The sequence below is a fragment of the Carcharhinus amblyrhynchos genome, chromosome 24 (assembly GCF_965287045.1).
Source record: "Carcharhinus amblyrhynchos chromosome 24, sCarAmb.v2.hapA, whole genome shotgun sequence".
NCBI lineage: Eukaryota > Metazoa > Chordata > Chondrichthyes > Carcharhiniformes > Carcharhinidae > Carcharhinus > Carcharhinus amblyrhynchos.
In genome coordinates, this window is record NC_137347.1 from 39,646,229 (window position 1) to 39,656,276 (window position 10,048).

Here is a 10,048-nt window from a genome sequence, read left to right on the forward strand (position 1 = left end):
ATAAAAGGAGATAGAAACATAGGAAATTAGAGCAGGAGTAGGCCGTTTAGCCCTTACAGCCTGCTCCGATATTCATTATCATCATGGCAGATCATCCAACTCAATAGCCTGATCCTGCTTTTCCCCCCATATTCTCCAATCCCCTTCGCTTATCTTTAACCTATCTTTGACTTATCTTTGGATTAAGATCACATATGAATGTGACATAAAGTCAACAGGAACAGAAAAATGAAATATTTATGGGGTGAAGTGACCCCATTTCAAATTAAAAACATGAAGTGAGATCCATTGCCGCATTTTGTGGAATGGTTGAGTTTATATAGTAGTGTCACAAGTAGGCTTACATTAACACTGCAATGAAGTTACTGTGAAAATCCCCTAGTCACCATACTCCGGCACCTGTTCAGATAGACTGAGAGAGAGAATTAAGCACGGTCAACGCACCTAACCAGCACATCTTTCGGACTGTGGAAGGAGATCAGAGCACTCAGAGGAAACCCACGCTAACACCAGGAGAACATGCAAACTCTGCACGGACAGTGACCAAGGCTGGGAATCAAACCCAGATCCCTGGCACCAGGATGTAGCAGTGCTAACCACTGTGTCACCATGCGAGGAAAGATTTGTAAAAAGCAGATTGTGCTTGATTAATGTAATTGATTTTTGATAAAGGACAGATATGGAAATAATTAATGACCATGATGTTAAACAATCAGTTGGTAGGTTTTTATAAGATAAGTGCTAATTCTGTTCCGGCATGCACCTGTACAGTACTTTTGAGTTTATCTTCAAAGGAGCATGGATATATAGGAGTTGATTCAGCCAAAAGCAACCAAGATAAATCCGTGATATATCTCACGTGATAAACTACATTGGAATAGAAAATGCTGGAAAATCTCAGCAGGTCTGACAGCTTCTGTGGGGAGAGAATAGAGCCAATTTTTCCAGTCTAGCAACCAGGTATGATACCACTATATGTAAAACATTTGGTAACTTCAGACCATTGCCAGTCAGTAGTTGGAAATGAGTCAACAGCAAAACCCAGAAATTTCCAGTCCAGAATTGCAATTTCCAAAGCAGAACTTTCCAGCTGAACCCCAGGAAGATGAGGAACTGTTCAAAGTGTCTCTCTGTTGGAACTTATTGAAAAATCTGCTGAATATGTATTCTCACAACACTGGAGGGATTGCTACTTATCACATGTATAGTTGACCTATTATCACCCTACAAACACAACACGTTTTATTAGTTACACTAAGTGCTGGAAATACTCAGCAGGTCTGGCAGCATCTGTGGAGAGAGAAACAGAGTTAACATTTTGAATCAATTATTGAAATGTTATAGGTTTCCTGCCTTTGAAAAGGGAAAGGGTGGAAGAACTAAAGGGAAGGTCTGGGATAGGGTAGAGAGCAGAAGAGGTTAAGAGGGAAGTTGTCATGGAGAAAATGACAAAGGAGTAGTAATGGTTGGAGAAAATAAACAAATATTTGGGCAGGGTGAGCCTGAACGCCAGCGTAACAAACAGCTCACTCCAAGAACAAAAACATGAAAAGCATGAACATGGCAAAGCAATAGAATCAAATTGGGGCAAATAGAGTTCATGGTCTGAAATTGTTGAACTCAGTAAAGGGCTGTAAAGTGCCCAATCTGAAGATGACATGCTATTTCTCCAGCTTGCATTGAGCTCCACTGGGAATAGTGCAGCAGGCCAAGGAGAGAGATGTTGATTTGATTTATTATTGTCATGTGTATTGGGATAAAGTGCAAGGTATTGATGTTGCATGCTATACAGACTAAAGATACTGTTAGAGTACATAGGGGAGAGAGTGCAAAATGTAGTGTTACAGTTATAGCTAGGGTGTAGGGAAAGATCAGCTTAATATATGGTAGGCCCATTCGAATGACTGATGGTTGCAAGGAATAAGCTGTTCTTGAGTCAGCTGTTACATAATTTCAGATTTTTGTAAGTGATACCCAATGGAAGAAGGTGGAAGAGAAAATGTCTGGGGTGCCTGGGGTCCTTAACTACGCTGGCTGCTTTTCCAAAACAGCGAGAAGTATAGGCAGAGTCAATGGATGGGAGGCTGGTTTGCATGATGAATTGGGCTACATTCACAACCGTTCATAGTTCCTTGCAGTCTTGATCAGAGCAGGAGCCATACCAAGCTGTGATACAACCAGAAAGAATGGAGCATCTGTAAAGGCTGGTGAGTCGTAACAAGCATGCCAAATTTCCTCAGTCTCCTGAGGAACTAGAGGTGGTAGTGGACTTTCCTAACTATGTCATCAGCCGGGAGGGGGGGGGTGGGGTGTGTGTGTGTGTGTGTGTGTGTGTGTGTGTTTGTGTGTGTGTGTGTGTGTGGTGGTGGTGGTGGTGGGAGGCAACCAGGACAGATTGATGGTGACCTGAACATCTAGTAACCTAGATGTGAGGGTGAGGGCAAAGTGATGGTCACCTTACTGTAGGGAGGATGTGATTGCACTAGAAGGGATACAGCGAAGATTCACCAGGACAAGAGCAAAATAATTCTTCATTCACCCTGTGAAGTTTCACACCTCATTGAACAAATCGTGTAATTGTAAGTGGAGAAAGTGCAATCAAACCTGAACTATCACAAAAGGGAAAGATTGAAACCCATTTGACTGGAAGAAGTGTTAACCACTTTGTCTCTGTCCTAAGCAGCAACAATGGAATTCTGGCCAAAAGTGCAGAAACTGGTTGTTAAGCTGCAATGAATTATTAATGGACCATGTCACAGGACCAATGCCTCTGGCCTCTTTGGACAATTTTAACATTACACCTTGAGCCTCAGGAGCAGTTTGCTATTTAATATCCAACTAGTAAAGCACCAAGAAGCAGACCTCTATGCAGAACAACAGCCTGTCCTTCAAACCAGTCTCTGCTGGAAGAATTCCTGCAGTGGTTAGCACTGCTGCCTCACAGCGCCAGGGACCTGGGCTCGATTCTGGCCTTCGGTGCCTGTCTGTCTGGAGTTGCACGTTCTTTCCATGTCTGTGTAGGTTTCCTCCCACATTCCAAAGATGTGTAGGTTAGGTGGATTGGCCACGCTAAATTATCCTTTAGTGTTAGGAGGATTAGCAGGGTAAATATGGAAGGAGAGGATTATGGGGATAGGATCTGGATAGGATTGTTTTCACTGCGGACTTGATGGGCCAAAAGGCCTCCTTCGGCACTGTAGGGATTCTATGATACCATTACCTGTGAGACTGACCAAGTGAGTGTACCTGTTTCATTCTATGGTTTCAGTACCAACTGTACCCGAATTCTACAATCTGATCTTCAGGCAGTTGAACTCAAACTCATACAAAAGAATTCTTCACTGAACTCTGACTTTGGATTCTAGAATTCACTTGAATTGGTATTCATTTCTGTGGTTCTTGCACTGTTACTGTCCATAGGTACATAATTGCAAAACACATTTTTCTATTGCCTGTTTTACTCTGTGTGTGTATGTATGTATAATTGTGTGTGTGTGTGTGTGTGTGAGTGTGTGTGTGTGTGTGTGTGTGTGTATATGAGTGTGTTTGTGGGTGTGTGTGTGTAATTGGGTATAATTGTGTGTGTGTGTATATATGAGTGTGTTTGTGGGTGTGTGTGTGAGTGTGAGTGTATGTGTGTGTGTGTATATATGAGTGTGTTTGTGGGTGTGTGTGTGTAATTGGGTATAATTGTGTGTGTGTGTATATATGAGTGTGTTTGTGGGTGTGTGTGTGAGTGTGAGTGTATGTGTGTGTGTATATATATGAGTGTGTTTGTGGGTGTGTGTGTGTAATTGGGTATAATTGTGTGTGTGTGTATATATGAGTGTGTTTGTGGGTGTGTGTGTGAGTGTGAGTGTATGTGTGTGTGTGTATATATGAGTGTGTTTGTGGGTGTGTGTGTGTAATTGGGTGTAATTGTGTGTGTGTGCGGTAAGAGGAACTAAATACAGTTTTTTTGTGTCTCTCCTTATCCGCTTAAGGTGGATAAGACCATTTGAAAAAAAACATGTTTTAAAATTTAGTTATTAGCGTCACAAGTCAGCTTACATTAACGCTGCAATGAAGTTACTGAGAAAATCCCCTCGATACCACACTCTGGTTCCTATTCGGGGACACAGAGGGAGAATTTAGCATGGCCAACACACCTAACCTGCCTGTCTTTCGGACTGTGGGAGGAAACCGGTGCCCCAGAGGAAGCTCACGCAAACATGGGGAGAATGTGCAGACTGCACACAGTCACCTGAGGCTGGAATCGAACCCGGGTCCCTGGTACTGTGAGGCAGAAGTATTTGACCAGCTGCTTACGCTGGTTGTGCCATTTTAAGAAACACTGCAACGTTCTCAGAGGTGTGGGATCAGCCACGAACAGGTGAGGTAGGTGTCGTGAGGCTGAGGTTTTTATGTGAACCTGTGTGAGGTGATGCGCAGTGAAGGTGAAAATAAGGTTGTGGAATATCTATTATGAAGTAGACGTACTTATTTTAAATAAAACATATTTTAATAAAATGGGAAGCTGTCTCCAAAGTGGTGGTCTGTGTTTCCAGTTAGTGATTCTCCCCCACAGCCTGACCAGCAACATCACTGAGATTTTTCCATTCAACAAGTGAAGGGAACTGCCCTCTGTAATTCCCTCTATGACACAAGATAAATGATTTACGTTCGAGCTGAGGTCACTGAGTGATGCACGTTTTTAGATCCAATCTAAACACGCCATAAAACCATAGCAGAGCCACAGAATCCCTACAGAGGAGAAAGGTAACATTCAGCCCATCAGGTCCACACCCACTCAGCTTACCCCCCCACCCCATTGCTCATTTACCATCGCCAATCCGTCTAAGCAGCACATCTTTGGACTCTGAGGGGCAAGTTATCATGGCCAATCCACCTAACCCGCACATCTTTGGACTATGAGAGCAAACCAGAGCATCCAGAGGAAACCCACACAGACACGGGGAGAATGTACGAATTCCACACAGACAGTCACCCAAGGCCAGAATCGAATCCGTGTCCCTGATGCCCAGCCCATTGCTCTCACCCCCTTCCAGATCCAGGATGGCATCTCCCTTGTCTTCACTTTTCACCCCATGAGTCTCCACGCTCAAAGGATCATGCCCTGCCACTCCCGCTAACTCCAGCATGTTGCCACTACTCAACTCATCTTCCCCCTCACCCCGCCTGTCAGCATTTCGCAGGGACCACTCTCTCTGGGACATCCTGGTCCACTTCTCCATCACACTTAACATCTCATCGCCTGCCCCCAGCACCTTCCCATGCAATTGTAGAAGGTGCCACACTTGCCGCTTTACCTCCTCCAGGGGATGGGTGAATCGCAATCAAGAGTCCTGTCAATCACAGTGGGTGGAAAACCACAATTGAGGAAGAAAGAAGACATATTGGCAGTGCTATTTTGGAAAGTGGCCTCATCTAAGCAGACATTTTAAAGTATAAAGTTTAAGTTGTGATGGAGGCGAAAAAACTGAGAGAATGGGATGGAGTCCTTACAGGGTGTGGAGTGTGACGAGCTGTAGTCAAGTTAGTTGTGAGGGTCAGTGGGCTTGTAGTAAAAGGTTTTGATAAAAAGTTTGCTGATACAAAAGACAATGAATAAAGCAAAGAAACAAAATATATGTCCAGATGAGGTGAGAATGATTGGGTAGCAGTCATCCAAAAGCAAAGCCAAGGAAATTAGAAAAACATAACAAGCAAAAAAATACAAAACAAAATGGAGGCAGAGATTCTGGTCTAAAACGATGGAACTCAATGTTGAGTCTCTAAGGCTGGAGAGTGCTGAGTCAGGAGGTGGGGATTTGTTCTTTGCACTTGTTTTGGGCTTCATTGAAACATTGCAGAGTCAAGGACAGAGAGGTCAGCGTGGGAATGAGGTGAAGAACTGAAGTAACAAGTGACAGCAAGCTCAGGGAAAATAACAATAGCAAAATACTGAGGATACCAGAGAACTGAAATAAAAAACTAATGTGCTGGAGAATCTCAGCAGGTCTGGCAGCATCTGTGGAGGAGGAAACAGAATTAACGTTTGGAGTCCAACATGACTGTCCAAAATGTTGTGCGCTCTATGTTTTAGTTAACCAAGTGGCGGTGGGGAGGAGGGAACCGTGAGGCTGGAATCACATACAGACCAGGCTAGGTAGAGTGATATGTGCCCTGAAGGACATCAATCAATGAGTTTTTAAAAATTATTCAAAACTTTCCACCTTAGTTTTCCAAATTTAGTCTAAAACTTACTGGGTTTATCAAATTCCTTTTTGTAGCATGCGATGGTAGGGCATAAACTCACTATTCCTGGATTGTCAGTCCAGTCCCTTAATGATTTTGTTACCATTTATTCAAGTTTACGTCGATTTACATAGAATTCCTACAGTGCAGAAGGAAGCCATTCGACCCATCATGTCTTCATCAACCACAGTTCCACCCAGGCCTCACCCCCACAACCCCATGCAAGTCCCCCTGACACTAAGGGGCAATTTAATATGGCCAATCAACCTCGCCTGCACATCTTTGGACTGTGGGAGGAAACCGGAGCACCCGAAGAAAACCCACACAGGCACGGGAAGAACGTGCAAATTCCACACAGGCAGTGACCCAAGCTGGGAATCGAATCCAGGTCCCTGTCACTGTGAGGCAGCAGTGCTAACCACTGTGCCACCGTGCTGCTCCATGGTGGCACAATGGTTTGAAGTTGAGTCCATCTCGACACGAGCACTGGGACTTTTGTACAAATGTTTGTTGATCATGTAATTTTGTTGTCTTTCTGCCTTTTATAAGTCTGGTGGTAGCCATGTTTTAAATCTAAAAATCCCCAGTTTTTCTCTGCCTCCAGTGAATGTTTATAGCTTCATATAAGGAATAATTTACAGTTGGTTACGGTAATTTATTTGTTCAGCAATGATATAATGCCGGAAACTTTAAAAAATGAAGAATAAATCTGACTCATCACCAGCAGATACATGGGTACACCACCATCTGAAAGTTCTCCTCCAATTCACTCAGCATCCTGACTTGGAAATGTATCGGCCATTCCTTCACTGTCGCTGGGTCATAATCCAGGAACTCTCTCCCGAACAGCCCTGTGGGTGTCCCATACTTAAGGGACTGCAGGAGTCTAGGAAGGCAGCTCACCACCACCTCCTCAAGGAAAGTTGGTGATGGGCAATAAATCTGGCTTGATTTTCTGACAGCCTCCCCAATGGAAAACATGTTGCAATCCTGTCCCTGCCATGGGACTGAGTCCTCGATGGGAAAACTCCACCTTAAGTCCAGGGAACCAGAGAAATTTGTCAGGGGTCCAGGCAGTGGGGGTAGAAGAAACCTGTGGATTGTCTGTGGGATTCATCGGGGTCTCAGGTGACAACCGGGGGGGAGGAGAGTGAAGGGGGCAGGGACATCTACAAGTCACCGGGCCTTAAGAGGAAGGTACCCCCAGTCAGAATGGGGCTTCTGATGGAGCTGGCCCCCACCCTTTTCAACCAAGATCGAACTCCCTTCATTGTTGGCCTTCCCCCTTAGGCTATCATCTGTCATGGCTCTTAAGTGGCCATTAAGCAACTAGTCAAGGGCCTCAATTGGGGCAGAAGTGGTAAGAGTGGGGCAGCACTGTGGCACAGTGGTTAGTACTGCTGCCTCACAGTGCCAAGGACCCCGGATTCGATTCCCAGCTTGGATCACTGTCTGTAAGGAGTTTGCACATTCTCCCCGTGCCTGTGTGGGTTTCCTCTGGGTGCTCTGGCTTTCTCCTACAGTCCGAAGATGTGCTGGTTAGGTGGATTAGCCATGATAAATTCTCCCTCAGTGTACACAACCAGGTGCCGGAGTGTGGTAACTAGGGGATTTTCACAATAGCTTCATTGCAGCATTAATGTAAGCCTACTTGTGACTAATAAATAAACTTTACTTTTTTCCTATCCAAGGTCTTGTCCACCCCAGTGTAAAATCGCGTTGAAGTTGAAAGGAGGGTGGGAACAGGGAGAGCGTCCTGTACGTGCAATTTCACACTCCTCCACCCTCACCGCTTCCCCCCCCAACCGCTCAGAAACTGCCGGGGGGGTGGGGGAGTGTAAAATTCTGCCCTTGTTACCAAAGACTTCATTTTAAACTGGGTCACCTGGTTTTCGAACCCTTCACTGTGGAGAACAGCTTGCCTGAACCAACTTTAACTCCTTCCAATTGACCGAATCTTGTCCCGTAACAAATCCCTGATTTCTCCTGAACATTATTCATCAATGTGCCTGTGTCAGTGAGCGAGGAACTCTGGATACTGACTTCCCATCTCTGTCCCTGTTCCTTTAACACAGCTGCTTAAGCAGATCCACATTCTCTCTGTCTGCTGCCTACACTTTATTTCTTGTAATTGGTTACATTTAGTGCAGATGATCTGAATGAGGTTGTTTGGATAACAGTTTCATTTTGATTATACAAGACTTGATGACTGTATCTAAAAATTCTAGAACAGCAAACAGGAAGATAGATAAGGTTTTACTATTTTGAATCTAAGAATAGGTAGCGTAGACTTTGTTTGAACAGCCTGATTGGCTATTGCCTTGTTTCTGTACAATTTTAGAGATAAAAGATATGATTACTTAACAGCTCAAAATAAGGAGCCTTTCATTTAACCTGGTGTTGTGAGACTTCTTACTCTTCCATTTAAGACAGAGATGTCAAGGAATTTCTCTGTCAGAGGGTTGTTTGTGCTTTGAATTTTTTTTTTAATCACAATAGCTTACATTAACACTGCAATGGAGTTATAATGGAAAATCCCCTAGTCGCCACACTCTGTTTGGGTACACTGAGGGAGAACTTCGCACAGCCAATGCATCTAACAAGCGCATCTTTCGGACTGTGGGAGGAAACCGGAGAACGTGGAGGAAAACCACACAGACACGGGGAGAATGTGCAGACTCCGCACAGGCAGTGACCCAAGCCAGGAATTGAACCTGGGTCCTTGGTTTTGTGAGGCAGCAATGCTAACCACTGGGCCTCCATGCCACCCATGTCTCCAACAAATAGTGGAGGCTGGGTCATTAAATACATTCAACATTGAATTCAACAGATTTTCGATTCACGAGGGAGTCAAGGGTTATGGAGGGCAGTCAGAAAAGAGGAGTTAAGGCCATAATCATATCTGTATGATTTCATAGATTGGTATTCAAAGGGCTGAATGGCCTACCCTGTTCTTATCATTATGTTGTCAGTTTTGTTTTAAGTTGTATACAAAAGTTTTTTGTTATGTTGGATATATTAAATGTTTATATGTGATTTGATTTATTATTGTCACATGTATTAGGAAACAGTGCAAAGTATTGTTTCTTGCGCGCTATACAGACAAAACATACCGCTCGTCAAGAAGGAAAAGAGAGAGTGCAGAATGTAATGTTACAGTCATAGCTAAGGTGTAGAGAAAGATCTACTTAATGCAAGGTAGGTCCATTCAAAAGTCTGACAGCAGCAGGTTGGTATGCGACCTCAGACTTCTTTTTCTCAATGGAAGAGGCTGGAAGAGAGTACGTCGGGGTGCGTGGGGTCCTTAATTATACTGACTGCTTTTCTGAGGCAGCAGGAAGTGTAGACAGTGTCAATGGATAGGAGGTTGGTTTGTTTGATGGATTGGGCTACATTCATGACCTTTTGTAGTTTCATGTGGCCTTGGGCAAAGCAGGAGCCATACCAAGTTGTGATACATCATGAAGAATGCTTTCTATGGTGCATCTGTAAAAGTTGGTGCGAGTTGTAACTGACATGCCAAATTTCCTTAGTCTTCTGAGAAATAGAGGTGCTGGTGGGCTTTCTTAACTATAATGCCAGCATAGGGGGACAAGGACAGGTTGTTGGTGATTTGGACATCTAAAAACCTGAGGTTCTCAAGCATTTCTACTTTGTCCTGATGTTGTAGATTGGGGCATGTTCTCCTTTACGCTTCCAAAAGTCGATGACAATCTCCTTCGTTTTGTTGACATTATGGAGAGATTATTATTGTCGCACCGGTTCACCAGATTCTCTATCTCATTCCTGTACTCTGTCTCGTATGCATAAA